The 20689-nt window shown below is 41.5% G+C and overlaps 1 long non-coding RNA gene across 1 annotated transcript in view; it reads left to right on the top strand.

Annotated features, from left to right (window-relative positions):
• Window positions 1–20689, top strand: part of LOC110304649 (uncharacterized) — a 28656-nt gene that overhangs the window by 6598 nt on the left and 1369 nt on the right. Inside the window, exon 3 of the long non-coding RNA XR_002379094.1 lies at window positions 20121–20213. This is a non-coding gene — a long non-coding RNA (uncharacterized LOC110304649). The remainder of the gene's footprint in view (window positions 1–20120; window positions 20214–20689) is intronic.

Below are 20689 nucleotides of genomic sequence, written 5' to 3'. Positions count from 1 at the left end.
AGGTGTGTGGGTTCATTTCTGGGTCTTCAATTCTATTCCATTGGTCTATTTGTCTGTCACTATACCAGTACCATGCAGTTTTTATCACAATTGCTCTGTAGTAGAGCTTTAGGTCCGGCATGGTGATTCCACCAGAGGTTCTTTTATCCTTGAGAAGAGTTTTTGCTATCCTAGGTTTTTTGTTATTCCAGATGAATTTGCAGATTGCACTTTCTAATTCGTTGAAGAATTGATTTGGAATTTTGATGGGGATTGCATTGAATCTGTAGATTGCTTTTGGCAAGATAGCCATTTTTACAATGTTGATCCTGCCAATCCATGAGCATGGGAGATCTTTCCATCTTCTGAGATCTTCTATAATTTCTTTCTTCAGAGACTTGAAGTTTTTATTATACAGATCTTTCACTTCCTTAGTTAGAGTCACGCCAAGATATTTTATATTATTTGTGACTATTGAGAAGGGTGTTGTTTCCCTAATTTCTTTCTCAGCCTGTTTATTCTTTGTGTAGAGAAAGGCCATTGATGTGTTTGAGTTAATTTTATATCCAGCTACTTCACCGAAGCTGTTTATCAGGCTTAGGAGTTCTCTGGTGGAATTTTTAGGGTCACTTATATATACTATCATATCATCTGCAAAAAGTGATATTTTGACTTCATCTTTTCCAATTTGTATCCCTTTGATCTCCTTTTGTTGTCGAATTGCTCTGGCTAGGACTTCAAGTACAATGTTGAATAGGTATGGAGAAAGTGGACAGCCTTGTCTAGTCCCTGATTTTAGAGGGATTGCTTCAAGCTTCTCACCATTTACTTTGATGTTGGCTACTGGTTTGCTGTAGATTGCTTTTATCATGTTTAGGTATGGGCCTTGAATTCCTGATCTTTCCAAGATTTTTATCATGAATGGGTGTTGGATCTTGTCAAATGCTTTTTCCGCATCTAACGAGATGACCATGTGGTTTTTGTCTTTGAGTTTGTTTATATACTGGATTACGTTGATGGATTTCCGTATATTGAACCATCCCTGCATCCCTGGGATGAAACCTACTTGGTCAGGATGGATGATTGTTTTGATGTGTTCTTGGATTCGGTTAGCAAGAACTTTATTGAGGATTTTTGCATCAATATTCATAAGGGATATTGGTCTGAAGTTTTCTATCTTTGTTGGGTCTTTTTGTGGTTTAGGTATCAGAGTAATTGTGGCTTCATAGAATGAGTTGGGTAGAGTACCTTCTGTTTCTATTTTGTGGAATAGTTTGTGAAGAACTGGGATTAGATCTTCTTTGAAGGTCTGATAGAACTCTGCACTAAACCCATCTGGTCCTGGGCTTTTTTTTAGTTGGGAGACTATTAATGACTGCTTCTATTTCTTTGGGGGATATAGGGCTGTTTAGATCATGAACCTGATCTTGATTCAACTTTGGTACCTGGTATCTGTCTAGGAACTTCTCCATTTCATCCAGGTTCTCCAGTTTTGTTGAGTATAGCCTTTGGTAGAAGGATCTGATGGTGTTTTGGATGTTTTCAGGATCTGTTGTTATGTCTCCTTTTTCATTTCTGATTTTGTTAATTAGGATGCTTTCCCTGTGCCCTCTAGTGAGTCTGGCTAAGGGTTTATCTATCTTGTTGATTTTCTCAAAGAACCAGCTCCTTGATTGGTTGATTCTTTGAATAGTTTTTTCTTGTTTCCACTTGGTTGATTTCGCCCCTGAGTTTGATTATTTCCTGCCGTCTACTCCTCTTGGGTGAATTTGCTTCCTTTTGTTCTAGTGCTTTTAGGTGTGTTGTCAAGCTGCTAATGTGTGCTCTCTCTAGTTTCCTTTTGGAGGCACTCAGAGCTATGAGTTTTCCTCTTAGAAATGCTTTCATTGCGTCCCATAAGTTTGGGTATGTTGTGGCTTCATTTTCATTGAACTCTAAAAAGTCCTTAATTTCTTTCTTTATTCCTTCCTTGACCAAGGTATCATTGAGAAGAGTGTTGTTCAGTTTCCACGTGAAGGTTGGCTTTCTATTATTTATTTTGTTATTGAAGATCAGCCTTAGTCCATGGTGATCTGATAGGATGCATGGGACAATTTCAATATTTTTGTATCTGTTGAGGCCTGTTTTGTGACCAATTATGTGGTCAATTTTGGAGAAGGTACCATGAGGTGCTGAGAAGAAGGTATATCCTTTTGTTTTAGGATAGAATGTTCTGTAGATATCTGCCAGATCCATTTGATTCATAATTTCTCTTAGTTTCTCTGTGTCCCTGTTTAGTTTCTGTTTCCATGATCTGTCCATTGGTGAAAGTGGTGTGTTGAAGTCTCCCACTATTATTGTATGAGGTGCAATGTGTGCTTTGAGATTTACTAAAGTTTCTTTAATGAATGTGGCTGCCTTTGTATTTGGAGCATAGACATTCAGGATTGATAGTTCCTCTTGGAGGATTTTACCTTTGATGAGTATGAAGTGTCCCTCCCTGTCTTTTTTAATGACTTTGGGTTGGAAGTCAATCTTATCAGATACTAGAATGGCTACTCCAGCTTGTTTCTTCATACCATTTGCTTGGAAAATTGTTTTCCAGCCTTTCATTCTGAGGTAGTGTCTATCTTTTTCTCTGAGATGAGTTTCCTGTAAGCAGCAAAATGTTGGGTCTTGTTTGTGTAGCCAGTTTGTTAGTCTATGTCTTTTTATCGGGGAGTTGAGTCCATTGATATTAAGAGATATTAAGGAAAAGTAATTGTTGTTTCCTGTTATTTTTGTTGTTAAAGTTGGCATTCTGTTCTTGTGGCTGTCTTCTTTTAGGTTTGTTGAGGGATTACCTTCTTGTTGTTTCTAGGGCGTGGTTCCTGTCCTTGTATTAGTTTTTTTCTGTTATTATCCTTTGAAGGGCTGGATTCGTGGAGAGATAATGTGTGAATTTGGTTTTGTCGTGGAATACTTTGGTTTCTCCATCTATGTTAATTGAGAGTTTGGCTGGGTATAGTAGCCTGGGCTGGAATTTGTGTTCTTTTAGTGTCTGTATAACATCCGTCCAGGATCTTCTGGCTTTCATAGTCTCTGGTGAAAAATCTGGTGTAATTCTGATAGGCTTGCCTTTATATGTTACTTGGCCTTTTTCTCTTACTGCTTTTAGTATTCTATCTTTATTTAGAGCATTTGTTGTTCTGATTACTATGTGTCGGGAGGTATTTCTTTTCTGGTCCAGTCTATTTGGAGTTCTGTAGGCTTCTTGTATGTTCATGGGCATCTCTTTCTTTAGATTTGGGAAGTTTTCTTCTATAATTTTTTTGAAGATGCTTGCTGGTCCTTTGAGTTGAAAATCTTCATTCTCATCCACTCCTATTATCCGTAGGTTTGGTCTTCTCATTGTGTCCTGTATTTCCTGGATGTTTTGAGTTAGGATCTTTTTGCATTTTCCATTTTCCTTGATTGTTGTGCAGATGTTCTCTATGGAATCTTCTGCACCTGAGATTCTCTCTTCCATCTCTTGTATTCTGTTGCTGATGCTCGTATCTATGGTTCCAGATTTCTTTCCTAGGGTTTCTATCTCCAGTGTTGCCTCATTTTGGGTTTTCTTTATTGTGTCTACTTCCCTTTTTAGGTCTAGTATGGTTTTTTTCATTTCCATCATCTGTTTGGATGTGTTTTCCTGTTTTTCATTAAGGACTTCTACCTGTTTGATTAGGTTATCCTGTTTTTCTTTAAGGATTTGTAACTCTTTAGCAGTGTTCTCCTGCAATTCTTTAAGGGATTTTTGTGCTTCCTCTTTATTGTCTTCTACCTGTTTACCAGTGTTCCTTTGTATTTCTTTAAGTGTGTTATTAAAGTCCTTCTTGAAGTCCTCTACCATCATCAGGAGATATGCTTTTAGATCCGTGTCTAGCTTTTCCGGTGTGTTGGGGTGCCCTGGACTGGGCGAAGTGGGAGTGCTGGGTTCTGATGATGGTGAGTGGTCTTGGTTTCTGTTAGTAAGATTATTACGTTTACCTTTTGCCATCTGGTAATCTCTGAGGTTAGTTGTTGTCGTTGTCACTGTTTAAAGATTGGAGCAGAAGCTGTGTTCCACTCACCAGCAGTCTCAAAATCCTGTGGCGGGGGTCGTGGGTAGCTGGCAGTACCCCGGTGCTGGTCCAGCCGGAAGAGGCCTGTGGTCCTACTCAGGCCGGTTTTCTGCTTCCCTAACTAATGCAGTCTCAGGTCCCGCGCGCAATTGGATTGGAGCAGAAGCTGTGTTCCACTCACCAGAAGTCTTAAGATCCTGTGGCGGGTGTTGTGGGTAGCTGGCGAGTGTCAGCCGACCCTGCGCCCTTGCTACCCCGGTGCTTTTCTGACCGGAAGAGGCTTGTGGCCCTATGTAGGCCGGATTTCTCTCTCCCCAACCAGAGCAGTCTCAGGTCCCGCGTGATTGGACTGGAGCAGAAGCTGTGTTCCACTCACCAGCAGTCTCAAAATCCTGTGGCGGGGGTCATGGGTAGATGGCAGGTGTCAGCCGACCCTGCGCTCTACGAATGTGTGTTTTTGATATGGGCATAATCATGTCAAGGACCCCAGCTCCTCAGCCCCACAGGAAAGTGGCACAGCCTCCCTCCCCCAAGGGTGAGGCTTAAAAGGATAACCAAAGCCTTCCCCTGGTCCGTGTACAGATGCTGATAGCACAGAAAGACAGCCTCTTTCTATGCCCCATGAGGCAGTTCTATGGAGTGCTGAACTTCAGTTGAAGCAGAGGACCAAGGCCTGAGACCTTGGATTCACATGCTTTCCCAGCAGAGAAGCCATTCTGGCTACCAGTGATGACTAAGGGGAGATGAATCCATCTTGACTTGTTGGCGCCCTTTCTGGAGGCAAGTTGTCTTGGCCGTTGCCCTGTCAGTCAGAGTTCCCAGTCATGCCAGCCTCTTCACTTCCAAAGCTCCACTGCACTGGTCACCTCCGCACCTCTCCATAAGACACCAAGGACAACTATCAGGTCTCCTGTATCATACGCACCCATAGAATGCTAAGCACACACATCGCAAGAGAAAAGCAAACACTGAAACACCATGGAGTTTGTCACTACAGGAAGTGGCTTCAGCAGTCCCTTCCCCTGGGAAAGGATCCTGTGAACTGACGTCCAGTCACCCTCGGAATGAGTCCTGCCCAGCAGATATTGCTGTGTGAGGAGCTTGGTGGAGCTGGTGTGCAAAGGCAAAAATGAGCCAGAGTTAGGAAAGGACTGGGACCTTTGAGGGAAGGTGATGTTCCTGAGATACCATTGAACGTGAACAGAAAGCAAAATCACAAACAGTATAAACAGGAAATATGCCTTTTGTTCTTACTTTAGCTTGGGGTGATGATGATGATGATGATGATGATTTTAAGAAAATAATACTAGAAAACATGAATTGCAGGAAGTAGAGATTCTGGAGTCTGTAGAGTCCCAACTCTGCATCAGAAGCAATGTGTGTGAAAGCTAAATGACGATATAAAGTTTTATAATAGGCTCAGCTAGAACTCCTCCCTTCATATAGTCAAGAGAATTAATGAAAACACTAGATATTCCTTCTTAAATCTTGAGCTGAGGAGCTATCTCATTTGGTAGAGTCCTTGCTTTACAAGCATGGGGACTGTAATTGGATCTCTAGAAGCCACATAACAAAGATATATGCCGTGGTGCATGCTTGTAGCCCCAGCAGTATGGAAAGAGAGGTTATTTAAAATGTATTACCACACTAAGACATGGAGTGGATTGAAACAACTAACAGCATTAGGTTTACTCTCTCCCTGTCTCTGTCTGTCTGTGTCTGTCTCTGTCTCTGTCTCTCTCTCTCTCTGTGTGCACACGTGCATGCGTGTGTGTGTGTGTGTGTGTGTGTGTGTGTGTGTATGTGCATTTTTTGGTGCAACTCTTTACAAATGGAAGTCAGAAGACAACCTGGTTGTCAATTCTCACTTTCCACCATAAGTCAGGATCTCTTTGTCTGCTGTGTGCATTAGATTAGCCATGCGCATCCAGGTGCATGCCTGTGTCTACCTGCCATCTCATCCTGGGAGTACTGGAGATTACAGAATTGAGCCACTGGGTCTGGTCCTGGGAGTCCAAACTCAAGTCCTCACACTTGCTAGGTAGGAACCCATTGAACCATCTCCCTAGCCCCTAAGTAGTTAGCTTTGGTAACAGTGTCTTTCTGTCAACTCACAGTCCCCATTGGAAAACACACACTTTCTTTTTCCAAATCATGGCATACCAGTGAGGAGAGGAGAGAGCATCTCCTGTTCCCTGGATGACAGTGTCTTCCTCCTTTGGGTTTTTGAGCACAGTGATTTCTCTACCGGAAATGTTCCTCAACATCCAAGCCTCTTCACAGGGCTGCTCACTTGCCAGCTTCTCAGAAGGACCTTTCAGATCCACTGAGTCTGACCCCCGTCAACACAGATCCACCAACTCTGACCCCATTGACACCACTCCCTGTCTTCTCAGACATGTGTTGCTCTTGTCCACAGCACAATTCTTAAGACTATACCCGCCCACTTGTTTCTTTCCTTTTTAGGGATGTCTCTCCACATGCAGGTTTTCCATTCTCTGTGCTCCCTCAACCACCAAATCAGTTACTGACACAGAGCAGTTACTCAACAAGACATGTACTTCACATCTTTTGTATGTATAAAATTCTCATAGCATAACATGACCTGTGTCCTATCTAATTTTCTTACTGATAGCTTAATACTTTCTCACTCTCTCCTTGACTGTGGCGTGAAGTTCAGTAACAGAGCAATGACTTGGAGTTTGAATGATTGTCACTCTTCTTGTGGCACAGCTAGGTACAAAATAGCTGATCCAATGCATACATTAATTAACTTTGGTTATTGAGATGTTCTTTCCTCTAATTCACTAAGATACAACTTCTGTTACTTTTTAAATCTGTAGTATAGTCTCACCTCCTTTCTATCAAAGTATTGTCTTAACAGTCATTCTCGTATGATCTGAAGTAGTGACAGGATGTTTTCACAGCTCCTTAAACTGGGTGGCTCACAACTCATATGGGAAGCAGAACTGAATCTGGGGGTTACAAACAGACTAATAGTAGTAAAAGTTTTCTCAGAATACAACTATCAAATATTAATTTGAAATCAAACAATTAACAAATCCAAAATGTCTCTGGCAACACTTGCCCATGTTGCATTGTGGGACTTCACCAGAGCCTTTGTTTTGGACACAGCACATGCACACTTGGTACTGCATAGGCTGTCACATCACATCACATCACCAAACAATGCCTGAAGCACTCTGGTCACATTCAAGGTTACACAGGGTGTGAGCTGCAGTGACTTTATGGTACATGTAAAGTTTTCTGCTGGTAGAAGCATAATGGTGTGATTATAACAACTTAGCCAATGAGCACATGAGAGGTAAATCAGCCTATCCTTGACTTGCCCTTTGTTAGACTTCTTAGAACTTGATATTGAGTTGCTAACTTGAGTCTCATAAAAAATATAGTTTAATACAGTTTGCTTTGGGATCAAGACAGAATTTCCAATTATTTCTGAAATGGCTGTGAATATACGTTGGTCATCTTATACTGTGTATGTTCATATGAAATGACTTCCTCAGCACTGATAATTACAAAATCAAAAACAGCAATCAATATCAATCAATTATTAAAAATGATGAAGACTCCCTGTGCTTTGCAGTATCAAATATTCAGCCATGATTCATTTTTTGAATAAACCAATAGGCACATCCATCTCATTAGCATGCATATGCACCCTAGTCTTTAGTAAGTGGTATAGTTATGGTATATAAGAATTGTTTTGGAATACATTTCTTTATGATTTATTGCCAGCAATATATATTGGACTCCCATAGCTATTGTATGTGCCTACTTACCTATGGCTAAGAGAAAAATTCCCAGGTGAAAAAGGAATGAAGAATGAAAAAGTCTTTTCATGAAATAGTCTACAGGACTTACAGAAAGTGATGTTCTAGTTCAAAGGTGGCCATTGTTATGAAAGAGCCTGTCTGTGCTGTGCTCGGTGTGATGGCCAATACTATGACCATTCAATACATTCTTCTGCTTGTCAAATGAATCAGGGAATGACTACTTCCCTGGCAGAATAATATGTTAGCAATGTAGCTATAATCATGTTGGCTTGTGAAGCAGAGTGTACCTCTGTATAGAAAAGCACATAAAAAAATTGAAGGACTTGATTGGAAACAAGAGAATATATTCTGGCTTTTAAACATAGACACTGAATGTATTCAACTCTATGGATGGTATAAATGGCATGGTGACAGAGAGAGGTCCCAGTGTGGAAGCTGGAGTAGCGGGAATATAGTCCAATGCTCAGTCAGTCAGTGTCTTAGTCAGGGTTTCTATTCCTGCACAAACATCATGACCAAGAAGCAGTTGGGAAGGAAAGGGTTTATCTGGCTTACACTTCCATACTGCTGCTCATCACCAAGGAAGTCAGGACTGGAACTCAAGCAGGTCAGGAAGCAGGAGCTGATGCAGAAGCCATGGAGGGATGTTCCTTACTGGCTTGCTTCCCCTGGCTTGCTCAGCCTACTCTCTTATAGAACCCAAGACTACCAGCCCAGAGATGGTCCCACCCACAAGGGGACCTCCCCCCTTGATCACTAATTGAGAAAATGCCTTACAGCTGGATCTCATGGAGGCATTTCCTCAACTGAAGCTCCTTTCTCTGTGATAACTCCAGCTGTGTCAAGTTGACACAAAACTAGCCAGTACAGTCAGGTAACTCCTGGAATGCCCACTGCGGCCAGGATAGGGTCCAGAAACTGCAGCTTAGTTTTCAGGTATTGGGAAAGGCAACCCCCTCAGAACATCTGTCACTACAGCCTGAAGACCTACTCAAAGAGTCCCCGTCTCCCCATCGCTCTCTTGACACCTTAAAGTGCTGTGTAGATAGAATCCCATAGGAAGAAAGACTGGAGTAACAGTGTCTGTCTGGTTTTTCTTTTAGTGGAGGCATCAGATAGAGGGACCTCGCAATCAAAATAAATTAAAAAAAAAGACTTTGCAATATGTGAGAAAAGTTACTGTACTATATGAGATTTTACTCTTTGCTTTAAATGAATTTAGGGGAGAACAAAATAATCACACATAGTCTATTTAAAGAAATAATGGTTTTAAATAAACATTTATTAACCTCCCAAACTAACAAGCATTGTAATAATTTAGCCTGGAGCACACACACACTCCACACACACCGGCTGTGGAGCAGATTTGTCAAAGAGCTGAACAATAGAGACAGTGAAAAACAAAACAAACGGTATTCCGTGAAGCAGACCATGATGATGATAGCAATGGCAGTGAGGATGACTGCGTGTTCCCTGGCTAAACCCACGGTAAAATCGTAGAGTTTCTGACTCTTGCGACATTTTGTTAACGCTGAAAAGTGTCTTAATCAGTTGGCGTGTTTGAAGCTGCAGGAGGAGATTTGCATCTCAATTTGGTAAATTTTGCGTGCCGAGATCTGCCATTCATAGTTAACAAACAAGGGTGGCTGAGCACCAATTAGAGGCACACGTCATCACATCAGGGGCCTCGGAAGAAATACGTCATGTGTAATTGGCTACGTGTTATCGTCTAAATCTAGCAAACCGACAAGGTATAAAGGCAGATGCCTCAATTCCAGAATAGTTCATCTTCTCAGTGCACACACACACTTAGGAGAGTATCCTGAGGATGCCGTGTGCTATGAAACATGGGGAATGCCTAAGATTTGCAAGGGTGTTGACTTCAGTGGGTGGCGGCTTCTGTTGCTCTTCTGCCTGGGAAATGGAACAGTCCTACTGAAGATGCCTTCCCTCAGTCTTCCTGCTGCCCTCTTAATTAACTGCAACTGATGGACTAATGGAGCAATGAACATGGAGCAGATTTCAGAGCTCAAATAACAACTATAACAACCCTTTGTGGGGTGGCGATGCCACACAGAAACCGTGGGCAGATCATTGCTGCGAGATCTCTCTGTCCTGGTGGTCGGTTCTCTTCCAACAGCTGGAAGAAGCAGTTGATGCAAAAAAAAAACAAAAAAACAAAAAACAAAAACAACAACAAAAAAAAAACAAACCAGAGAAATAGGTTGGGGGTTGGGGACAGAGAATTTTCGTGGTTTGCTTTATATTGCTGGAGATTGGACCTAGGGCTGCCTGCTTGCTAGGCAAACACTCTACCACTGAGCATTATCCCCATGCAGGTTGCCTTGAAAAACATTTATAGCCCAGGTTGGCTCTTGGAATTTCAGTCCTCTGGCCTTCTAAGTGGCTGGGGTTACAGCCCCATGCTTCCATGTCCTGTGGAGAAATAACCATTCACCTATCCACAACAATTGAAAGGGCTTCCCCCCACTCTTGAGAAACTCAGAAAGTTCATCATAACCTTCTTATTGGCGAGTAGAAGCCATAGGGAAGTTGGAAGACTTAGCGCTCTCATATCCCACACAGAAAAAGACTTTCTGTGAAAGGGACCATCCTAATTCTTCCATGAGTTAGAGACACTTTACTAGGAACCATTAAATAGCAATAAGGACCTTGCTATTGAAAGTACACCAGCTAAATTTTACTGAACCCAAGGTCTATGGTCTAAGTACTTCTTGAGCATTTATTTAATTTTCATTCTAGACTCCTTAGTGCAGATCCTTTCCTTAACATCCCTCTCATAGGTGAAGGGCATGGAGAAATTAGGCAGCTCAGTGGCCATCACCTGCTGGGGCAGGAATTCAACTTTAACTTGGGAGAATTAGCTCCAAGTTTTCTTATCAGAATTGATGGTTAAGTGAACTAAGCTGAGTTGAGCGAAGCTCAGACTCTCATCATGGAGAAAAAACGATCTGCCGTTTGTTTACCCCGGGGAAAGACCAGAAACCAAGCAACCAGTAGCACAGAATAGGTTTATTGTCTTCTTGCAGCTCCCGTGAAGGCACACACCAGTCTTCTTTTGGAACATCCTGTGTGCTTGCTGCTCAGTGAGTAGGATGCTCTAGGCTGTTCCTGGTTCTGCAGTATCCTATGTGTGAGCTGAAATTCCTCAAAGACAGCAGAAATCGTAACACTGCGGTCACACACACACACACACAGAGACCATTATGAACTTGTTTGCGATGAAACATTAAAGCTAAAGGAATCTGCTTTACTTCTTCCTCACCTCAACTGGAAAATTCTCCTTTATTCTGGCATATGATAGACCAGAGTGGAGAAAGCAGATGAATCAGAAAATAAAAGTTAAGGAGTTAAGCACTCAGCCAGACGTATCTAGCTTCTGTTCTGGAACTTAATAGAAGGTGTTTGATATTTACAACTGAATAATTACCAAGAGTTCATACAACAGGCAAGTTGAATGCCTAACTGCAGCCATCATGCTATGCAGGACGGCTGATGACTAGTGGAGAATAAAGGCAGAGAGCAAGCAGTTTCAGTCAAGCCACACACCACTTTTTAGCCTTTGTGACTTCTGTTTTCACTCTTTATCACTTAAAAACATTTTGACTTATTTTTTTTTACATCTATGAGAAATATAAATCTTATTTTAAAAAAAATATATGTCGTGATGGGTGAGCAGACACAGGATTTGCTGAGTCATGTGTCCTCATATTCTGGGCAGGCCAGAAACAAAAGGGACACTGTGTGTAACTAAATCTGCTAGATAAAGCGTGGTATGAGAAAATTAACCTGGGTTCTTAGACAATTAAATATATTAAAAATAATTTTAAATCATATTTATTTGTGTGTGTGCACATGTGTGTGCACACAAGGCCCACATGGCACGTGGAAGAAGAGAACTTGGAAGCCGTTGGCTCTCTCCCTCTTCCCTGTGGCATGCAGGGATTGAACTCAGGTTATCAGGATTGGCAACAAGCACCTTTACCCACTGAGCCACTTCTCTGGCCCCTTTTGTCATCATTTAAATTTTAGCATACATATTAAGGTGTCTCCTCAGAGAATTTTCTTATGTGCTTACTTGTTTGCATGTGCCCCTCCCCTACACCGACTCCATCTCCCTTCCCAATCTCTTCCCTTCCCCCCACCACTGTACTATGTACAATCACTATCTTTCATTAGTTTTCCTTTTCCCTTAAGATATCCCCTTTCCCTCCAGTGAACCCTTTCAAGTTTCATTACTTACAGACACATGAAAATTAGAATCAAAGGTTTCCATATGAAGATAAACAAGCATGAAGTAGTCTAAGTCTGATTTCCTTCATTTAACATAATGGTTTTTCAGTTCCGTCTATTTTCCTACAAATGTCAGGGTTTAATGTAACTAAAAATAACAGGCTGCAGACTTGGGGCAGTACTCACTCGCTAGAACTAAAGTGTAAAGTCTGAGTGGTTTCCATGAAAAATATATTTGTGTCTGAATTATTTCTATCAAGTTCTTGCGCTTTTTAATGTAGTAGACTATATTTATATACATGTACAAATGTGAACACACATATGTATACATACAGACATGTAAAAAGAGATTAGCCTAATTAGCTGGTCTAAAATGTAAATTTGCTCTAAAATGTGTCCCATTCATGACAAAAGAGCAATATCTACTTATTAACTATCAACTATGGACCAGACCTGGACTTTGTTATTGCAGAAGGCAGACTGAGTTTGTGCTATGCAGTTACAGACGCAGAAAACCAAGAATGGTTCAGTCAGATGGGCATGTCTCAGGTTTCTCAAAAGAATAGGGTAAAGAATTTGGCCAGGGTCAAAAGACCCAAAGAATTGATGAATCCTTCAGATCTTCTGCTCAAGTGAAACGCACTGGGTTACTTCCCTATATTACGATTTAGTACTGAGACACGTGTACTTTAAGATGCTTACTTACAAAAAAATTCATGAATCCACTATATATAAACATTGTTATAAAACAGTATTTTATGCTTTCAAAAATAAGCAAATAGTAATATGTCAATAAGCAATATGTCAAGCAACAACATTATCTTATGGATAATGCTTAACATTATCTTTGTGTGATTTGCAGGTCTCCTAACATTCTAGATTCTTATCTATGCATTAGCTGTGATGTTTTGCTTTGTGTAACTTTAGGGAAGCTTCATTGAGCACCACTGAGCAGCTCAGAGGGAACGGCTAGAGGATGTTCAGAAGTATCCACCAAGCCTCAGCCTGCTGCCCTGATTACACTATAGGAAATGTATCTGGAGTGTAAAGGCCATCTTGGATGTGAGAAATTATGACGGCAGCAGTAAGAACATAGACACAGGTATAGAGAGATGTGTGCCTACATTGGAAGTAAAATGAACAGGCTGCTTTAATTTGTTAATGAAGATTGAGAGTCAGTATTTTACTTTAGTACTGGGAACAGAATCCAGAAGCTCACACCCATTTCGGGAGCACATCTGCTACTTAGGTATGTCTTCAGACTCCAAAGGGCTCAGAGCTTTCTACCTGAGATACTCCGTGAATAAAGATGTTTCTTACTTAGTAATAACAATAGTAACAGTAATGGTTCATTGGAAGTAAATTGATGTTTCAAGATTGCTGTTTTCAATTGCTGTTTTAAGTGCAGTTCCCTGAAAGCAGAACTCAAGGCAAATATTCCTTTTCTGAAATTTATTGGAGGAGTGGACTCAGATGATGAGGATGGGTAAGAAGTCAATGAGTATATGCCATCAGGTGGGGTGGTGTCTTGTTTCAATCTCACACCATGGGGCATGCCCCATTACAGTCCTGTAGTTATCCATTTGACAACCAATAACCAACTAGAAAGAGTCAGTGGGAGATGTTTCATAGTTCCTTGACCTGTGGTCATATCTATGCCTTAATCAAATGCATTGATATGGGAAGACCCAGCCCACTCTAGGAGACACCATTCCCTAAACAGAAAGTCCTGGACTGTATGAGTGGAAAACCTAGCTAAGCACAAGCAAGCAAGGATGTATTTACTCACTCTTTCCTCTTGACGATGGGTGTGATAAGGGTAATAATGTCAAAACTCATGCCATTGTTATATCCTCACAGTGGTGATCTATAGCCTGGAACTGTGAACTGAAACGAACCCTTTCTCCCCTAAGGTATTGTTTTTATTTTATTTCTTAAGAGGGGTCAGGTTATTTTTGTCACAAGGGAGATTAAACTAATTAAAGAATTTATCACAAGCCAGACATTTGCACCCTCTAGTCATCCCAAATTGAACAATGTCTAGGAAATATATTCTTCAGCACCAAGCATTGTGCATTAAGCAGAGGAAAACTATGCAAGGAAGTGGGTGACATGAGGGGCTATCAACTTGAATTTTCAGAGTTTTAGTGCCACCCAGGTCCATAAGTCAATCCAAGGCATAACCAACAGTAAAAGGCTCAGCAAAGAGATTTGGTTCGTTTGGCCACATTAGAGAGTACAACTAAAGGGGTTCAGGGACTATGCTCATGTCCCTTGTCTCTTTGGGGCATAGGCATAAGCTTTGGGATTAAATAGGGAGGGAATTGGGATAGGGATGAAGAGATCTGTATAACTAAACAGTCTTGATCAAAATGCAGTCTGATTGATCATCATGGTTCTGCAAGGTCATTCAAAGAATGTGTCCTATCTGCAATTGCTGGACAGGAACATCTGGTTGGTTCTTGTTGAAGAATAAATCTCTTCCCAAATATGCCCCAGCAATGAAAACACAACACAGTTAATATGATTACATGATGTGTGCCTAGATTGGGCAGATCAACTACTATACTATCATCTTCCACAGCTTAGAACTTGCAGTTTCTCCAGGCCATGTGCTTCTGCTCTGCTTTTCTTCTGATTCCTGTAAGATTGTTTCTACTGTGGCGTGTAGCCACTGCCTCATACGTTAATGCTCCCCTTGTGTGGTGAGACTCATCTTTCCTTTGGAAACTCCTTCTAGAGATAAAACACCATAGTTCTAGAACTATCTGACTGGAGGCATGACTAGGAAACTGAACAGGACAGAGCTACCCAATTATATTAGTTAGGTTTTGCTGTTGTTGCTAAAATAACATGAGCTGATGTCATCTGGGAAGAGGAGATTCCAGTTGAGGAATTGTCTCCATTAGAGCAACTTGTAGTAGGCATGTCAATGGAGGCACTTTCTTGATTAATGACTGATGTGGGAGGGGACAGTATATTGTGGGTGATGCCACAGCTGGGCAGAATATCCTAGAATGGTTGAGAAAGCAGGCTGAGCAAGCTGTGAGCTAGTAGGTAGGGTTCCTCCATAGTTCTTCTTCAGCTCCTATCCCAAGTTTCTGCATGAAGTCCTGCCCTGACTTTTCCCAGTGATGAACTGTCTCGTGGAAGTATAAGACAAGCAAGCTCATCTCCTAAATTGTTTAAGATCATGGTATTGAGCACAGACATAGAAAGCAAACCATGACACTAGTTTCTTCAGAGTATAAAGGAAACCAGGGCCCTGATAAATACTAAGCACTGTCTACCACATAAACTCAAATAACCAGGGAAACTTTCAGAGTCTTGTTTCTCAAAGAAGAATGGCCACTAAGAAACACCAGGCATCCATCTCTTAGCCCTTGTTTTTGTTTTGGTTTGGTTTCCATGGTGAATAAATAGGCAGAGTTACTTGTGTCTCCCATTTCGATGAATAGCCACTAGAACTGACACTCCAGAGCTTGCCTTCCTAGACTATTGCCAAAGTAGCCGAGGCCACAGGGAGACCCAACTCAAACAAGGACAGTCTTCATTTTCTTGGTTCTCCTTACTGTCTCTGTTTTGTCGCCCGCCCCCTCTGCTGCACCTGGGTGCTGAATCACAGGTATACACATGCCCATGAGAGGGCTTCGAGCCAGGGGCTGTAATGGCTACCATATGCCCAGGTCATTTGGCCCTATGATAAAAATCAGAAGTTTTTAAAGTTCTTTCCAGCCGGAGGCCAGTGCTTGGCTTTCACCCCTCTCATCAAGGGGGAACCTGGGTCTGCAAAATATCTTATTTCTTTGATTTCATTTTGTGGTTTTGAAAGTAGGAAAGAATTCCTTCTAGTTTGAAATTACAGCTAACTACAGGTAAAGAATGTGACTGTGTGTGCCTGGATTCACCAGAGCCAAGGATAATAGAAAAAGCCAACCTATGACATTAAAACGTCTGCACCAATTACAGCCATTGTGTCTGGGTTCAGCTCTCATTAGCAAGCCAGCCTTACTGAAGGATCTTTGTGTGTGGGCTTATGTCCCAAGAGAGGGTCATAGAGCCAGCAAACCAGCTGGCATTGGCAGATGGTATCTGCGAATCTGAAGAAAGATTTCGATTCTGAGGTTCTAACTTACCTGTGTGCTCACCTGTTGAGAAATGACTAAAATTGTGAGGAATGGATATCTGGCATTTTGTGGTAGGCATTGATCTTTGAAAAACAGTGCTCTGCATAATCTGATATCAACCGTTTCCCTGGATAGTGATGTCTATCTGGTAGACAATGCTCTTCCTAGTTCACAAAACTCTGGAGATGTGAAAGGCAGAGAAGGGGCAATGAAGTAGGAAATAGAAAAATATTAACGTGTTCCTTGGGCTGAGGGGATCATTGGGAAAGCATTTGCCTTGAAAGCCCAAGGACCCAAAGTCTACTCAGAGAAACAGCACAGGATGTGGCCTGCTCCTGTAGCTATCATGCTGTGACGGCGAAGATAGTCATATCCTTGCGGCTCAGAGAACAGTCAGTCAGTCTAGTTGGCAAGCTCTAGGCCAACCCTGTCTCATCAAATAAGGTAGACAGCAAGGAATGGTATCCAAGGTTGTCCTCTTGCCATCCCATGCACCTGTGCATGCAAGTACACACACACACACACACACACACACACACACACACACACACAGATAGGCACACAAGCTCTCTCACACACACACACTCTCTCTCACACACACATCCACTGGCTCATGCACAGGCACATATAGAAACAGACACACACACAGGCACACAATGCTCTCTCACACACACTCTTACACACAGACACATACACTCTCATAAACACACTCACACATACAAACACATACTCTCACACACACTCTTTCACACATACACTGTTTAATGCACACACACACAGATATACACATGCTCTCACATATACTCTTACACACACACACACACTCTCTCTCTCTCATACACTCTCACATACACATACTCACAAACACATACTCACACATACATGCTCTCACACTCATACACTCTCTCATACACATACACACACACACACACACACACACACACACACACACACACACACACCTTACATTTGTGAATTGATGAACATCAAAACCCAGTGCTGAGTCCCTGGTTCTTAGAAGTCTATGCTTTATAATGAACATCTTGGTGTTCATTTATTGGTCAGAAAATCAACTCAAGGATGTCCCACAGGGCTGTCATTTTGCTTACATGTGTGTTTGTAACATAAAACTCATCTTGTAAACTTTTAATTATTTTGCTTTATGTGTATAGATGTTCTGCCTACATATGTTTATGTGTATGTACTATGTACATTCCTGATGTCTTCAGAGGCCAGAGAAAGGTGCTGCATCCCCTGGAATTGGAGTTAGAGATGATTTTGAGCTGTCAGGCAGGTGAAAGGAACTGAACCAGGGTCCTCTGCAAGAGCAGCCAGCCAGTGTTCTTAACCATCAAGCTGTGTCTCCATTCCTAGACCTTACTAGTTTCTTAAAATTATACACTTGCTCAAAATGTTTGACAACTGTCACTCAAATGATAATGAAGCTCAGTTAGAAGGGTACAACCCATGTGTCGCTCTGTGTGGACTAACACTCTTCAACATAAACAGAAGGTAGTCTTTCATTCTGCTCTCTCATTGCGTCTTTTCAAGGAGGCTACTTCAAAGCTGAATACATTCAAATAAGCATCTACACAATATGGTCTTCATGGCAGAGACTCCTATCTGCCTGCTTCAATAATCCCTCCCTCCTTCCTTCCTTTTCTTCTCCCCTCCCTTCTTGCTTCCTTTCCCTGTTGGAAGACTGGAGTGTGTATTTCAGAGTCAGGAAGATTTACTGGCCAAAGCAAACTGTGGTTGGGAGCTTAACTCGCTGCAAATAAGCAATTAAGATGGAAACAATGTCCCCACGCACCTCCGCCAAATATTCCCACCCTGGAGCAGGTTCCCGTCACCTCACACCTTGATTATCGATGTGGCTCCCAGCTCAGTCCCTGACTGCAGCCCCTCCTCACAGGTCTCCAGTCTGTCCACATAAGCCAAATGAATGCTTTGAGTATATTGTTACCATCAAGAATTTCCCTGCTCAAAATTACCCAGATTTTTTCATCTCCAGGTTCAATTTGAACTTCAGAGCTGAGTATGGACACCTCACATCTTGTGTCAATGAGCTGGCCAAACTCATCTTTGAATGCTCTCAACTTGAGCCTAATGTATTTGCCCTATTGCCCCCCTGGCACAAAGAGAATGTGATGAGGAATTCAAACAAAAGCGTCAGCCGTGTCCTCTAAGGTCTTCCAGCATGGCAGCCAACACACTCATGGCTACTCTAGCAACCAAGAGATGGGAGTGCTTCTGCAAGTGCTTCTGTTTGCTTGCACTTCGCCTCTGTAAGCACAAACCTCTTTACCAGTCTGCTTTAGTTCTGCTCTTATCCTCATTTCAGAAGCACAGGGCCTTGTGAGTTAGATACCCCCCAGGGGGATATTGTAATCTCTGATCAATGAGAAAGCTAAACCCTGCCCCCTCAGAGTACCTAGCTACAAACCAGTATGCTTCGTGGGGAAACCAGACCTAGCACAGGTACATTACTGAAACTAGGCCAAGTTTAAAGCAAAGACACTGGAATTTGATCTTGAAACTCATTAACAATGAGCAGTAACATGGGCTCCCAACCAATAATTCAAGATGCCTGGCTTTGCAAACTCGCCTTTGTGATGTCTGTCAATATCTACAGCCCTTGTGGGATGGCCAAAGTGTGGGTGAGATGTGTTGTGCCACCTATGTGCACTAAGTCTGTCCACCTATGTCACTTGGCCTCATCATGTAAAGCAGGCTTTTAGATCGGGACAACTGCTTTCCTTGCCTTTCCTTTCCTTTTTCCTTTTTCCTTTTTCCTTTTTCCTTTTTCCTTTTTCCTTTTTCCTTTTTCCTTTTTCCTTTTTCCTTTTTCCTTTTTCCTTTTTTCCCTTTTTTCCTTTTTTTCTTTTTTCCTTTTTTCCTTTTTTTCCTTTCTCCTTTCCTTTCTCCTTTTTCTTCTTTTTCCTTTCTCCCCTCCCCTCCCCTCCCCTCCCCTCCCCTCCCCTCCCCTCCCCTCCCCTCCCCTCCCCTCCCCTCCCCCTCCCCCTCCCCTTCCCTTTGTGCATGCACTCTGGTTTAAAAAGCATATGTAAGCAGCAGAGGAAAAAGAGAATAACAACAGTGGCTTATTTATAGCTCATACTGGTCTTTCAAAGCCTCTGCTCCCAGAACCCCTTATATTTTCTGCCCCATGAATTCTTAATGAGTTCCAGTTGAAGAAGTACAACCATTCCCTATTCTGAGAGAAGAAAGGAGGGATAAAGAGGAGAGAAAACTATCTATCTATCTATCTATCTATCTATCTATCTATCTATCTATCTCATCTCTCCATATCTATCAATCATCTATCTATCAATCTATTATGTATCAATCTATCATCACTATTTATCAATCATCTATCTATCTATTCTATCATCTATCTGCCTTTCCATCTACCTATCTATCAAACATGTCCCCACTAAGTACCAGGGCTGATATAACTTACCCCTTTTCTTCTGTGTTAGCAAATAGGTTAACAGACAGGTCTGCTATAATTTTAAATCTTTTAAATCATCTTTATAATAATAGAAACACATGAGCTGATCTTTGAAGATTCTGTATTGCACAGAACATCTGCATCTCAGTGTTCTAACAAACATCCAGGGTGAGCTTAACCCAGCAGGGCAGGCACATAGCTAGCCCCGGGTTCCTCGTGCAATAACGAGGGCTTCTATTCATTTCCTACCTCACCTTCCCCTGCTTAAACCTGCTGTGGTGAATGGTACCCTTACCCTCTGACCCTCCCCAAATGGCTCAATGAATCACATAAGGCTCATAAAAATGATTTGTTGATTTGTCAGGAAGTAGACAAAAAGCCCAGAGTTGATTTCTGCTTAGGAATGGTTCAGCTTGCTCACAAACTCTTATGCTTTTCATTCTAGAGTAGTCAAATGCTTGGAATTGACCTGGGTTGTTTGCAAGAGAAACCAATGCTCTTGATTGCTGAGCAATTTCTCCAGCCCCAGATTCTAAACGTAAGCCCCTCAATATAATGAATTGTTAACATGAATATGTTATATCTCCCTCATTTTATATGAAAAAATACGGAGGATTTGGTGAAATTTTATCTGAAGTATTATTGAGGTTTAAAATTCTATTATTCAATAATATTTAATTTTGATTAAAAACAAAAATAACTTATTCCCACTATGAAGCTGGATATGATTTAAAAATCATAGATACGATACTTCTCTACTCTCCCATGCATATATTCATTCAGATGTATATTTATACCTCTATCACACTGAGAAAATTTGAAGTGACTTACTTTGTTTTATATGGGACCACAAGATAAAAAGTCATTTTTTTAAAAAAAATAAAAATGTAAGTGGTGTGATCTAGAAATGGGAAATCTTAAGGGAAAACAGAGTCAGACTGCATAGATAGGAATGTCTGGGGACCAAATAGGAGCCCTCAGATCTTATCTGGAAGTACAAAGACGAAAACACAG

The sequence above is a fragment of the Mus caroli genome, unplaced genomic scaffold (assembly GCF_978045245.1).
Source record: "Mus caroli unplaced genomic scaffold, Mus_caroli_1 scaffold_1, whole genome shotgun sequence".
Taxonomy (NCBI): domain Eukaryota; kingdom Metazoa; phylum Chordata; class Mammalia; order Rodentia; family Muridae; genus Mus; species Mus caroli.
This window is presented reverse-complemented; position numbering and strand designations above follow the sequence as displayed.